Genomic DNA, 2,500 nt, shown 5'->3' on the forward strand with positions numbered 1-2,500 from the left:
AAGACATTATTTCCACAAGACATTCACACAGTAATGAGGTCATCAAATTGTCTTCTTGTGACATTCCGGGATAAATCATTATATTTCCAATAATGTGACATGCAAACCTCAGGGGTTTATGGTTGTGGGGCAATAAATTTGTCTCAGCTGACCACTCAGGATCCACTCTTAGATATTTGACCCTGTTGTAAGTCTTCCAATGACGTCATTGTTTGGCGTTAAGGTTACGTGATAATGAGGCCATTAAACTATCCTGTCTACTCTTGTTTTCGGAGTTATCTGTCTGTCGATCGATCTATCTATCTATATATCTATATACACGCAGTACACACAGAGACAGACAAACACACGCACACACACAATATATATATATATATATATATATATATATATATATATATATATATATATATATATATATATATATGTGTGTGTGTGTGTGTGTGTGTATAAAGATGTATGTATGTATAAATATATATATATATATATATATATATATATATATATATATATATATATGTATATAGATACATATACATATACACACATACACGATTGTAAGGACATGCCTAAGGCCTTTGTTCTGCGGTGGACTAGTAACAGCTAATGATACACACACACACACACACACACACACACACACACACATATATATATATATATATATATAATATATATATATATATATATATATATATACCACTCGAAAGATTGAGTGTGAATAATTCTCTAATTTGCAAATGAAAAATTTTCCTTAATATGTTTCAAATAATTCTCTCGGGTTGATTTGAATGTGTCCCAACAAAATTTCTTTTATAACCTCATTTTTTTTATATTTATCTAATATTTTAACATACTTTTGGCTCTTCTGCTGTAAAAAACTTCACAGTATTCCTCCTCGTATTACCTTGAGATACAAACTTCCGAAAGATAAATTTTAACTTTTTTGTATAAGTTTTTCTAATTCTCTCCCTTGCTATAACTTTTATTCTTTCTTCCCAAAGTTTTCCAAGTTCTTCTCAGACTTAATCTTGAAAAATTGTATAAAATTCCCATGTAAAAGAAAAATCTTTATCCCCGGCCTTTTCAACGGTTTCTGTAGAAGACTGCTGAGTAGAACGATTTAAAGAAAGTTCACCACGAGGATTTTCTTATGGAAAAAAGGTATGGAAGATAGAAAAGTTATTCATAAAGATTTCTGGAAATTTAGAAAAAGATAATGTGATTTCAAAATGTGAAACTGAAACGTTGAATTCCAAGTGGGATGGTCATCCATTTATTTTATTATATATTTCTTTTTGATTAACTGATAACAAATTTAAACTTTTTGCATAGTTCATTACCTCAAGTAAAAACTGATTTATATAAAGTGGGTCACCTCTTAGAACATTGTATAATGGTATGCTTTTTTTAATATGTGAGAACCACTTATTTTTTCCAAGGGTTTTGGTGGCCGATGCTGTCACGACCCTGACTGGTGAACCCCAGACTGGGGTTCGTGTCCCGCTCAAACTCTTTAGTTTCTTTGGTCGCTGCAATCTCACTATCCTTGTGAGCTAAGGATGAGAGGTTTGTGGGAGCCTATAGGTCTATCTGCTGAGACATTAGCAGCCATTGCCTAGCCTTCATTGGTCCTAGCTTGGGTGGAGAGGGGGTTTGGGCGCTGATCATATGTATGGTCAGTCTCTATGGCATTGTCCTGCTTGCCAGGGCAATGTCACTGTCCCTTGCCTCTACTCTTCATGAGCAACCTTTAAACCTTTAAGAAGTATCTTTATATTCCGAAAACATTTCCCGAAAGCTCTATTCATGAGAATACATTTTTTCTACCTGCCATATTTCGACTCCTTTTTAATATTGTTGACTGAATGCCCCACTTTTAGCACCTTAAGAAATAGGTATGTGTTTGAGGCTCGAGGTGAAGATGGCAAGTTTATCTTTGCCAAGATTCTTGTGCAGGATGTGTTGTACTATGCTAACGGTATTTTTAGATTTATTTCTGAAGCAGGTCTTCTGGAAACTATTTGAACTTTATAAGGACATCTTTGCTTTTGTGGTTATAAATTTCATTTGATTTTATTCTTTATTTTATTACAAACAATATCGGCGTCAATGACCTTCGATGTTAATAAGGCACAAAACTGAAAATTAATCAACCAATCGTCCTCCCCCCCCCCCAACCCCCGCACCCCGGACCACATGTTAGGTGATACCTTCTGAATGATTATTCAGAGAAACACCTGTATCTCCCACCAAATCTACTTCTTATTAAACACGTATTTCCTGAATATATAATAAAATGAGACCATATTTCCGGCTCCTACCCGGAGGAAAAACTATGGTTAATATCGGCTTTTTACTGGAAGCAGAATTTTGGTGGAATATCTGTTTCTTCAAATTAAACAAACCTTAGACTAACCCCTGCTTATCCAATTAGTACTAATTAATGAGGTTTATGAGGAATATTCTAATTCCAAAAAATTTTAATCTATACATAGGG

This window comes from Palaemon carinicauda, chromosome 22 (genome assembly GCF_036898095.1).
Source record: "Palaemon carinicauda isolate YSFRI2023 chromosome 22, ASM3689809v2, whole genome shotgun sequence".
NCBI classification, from domain to species: domain Eukaryota; kingdom Metazoa; phylum Arthropoda; class Malacostraca; order Decapoda; family Palaemonidae; genus Palaemon; species Palaemon carinicauda.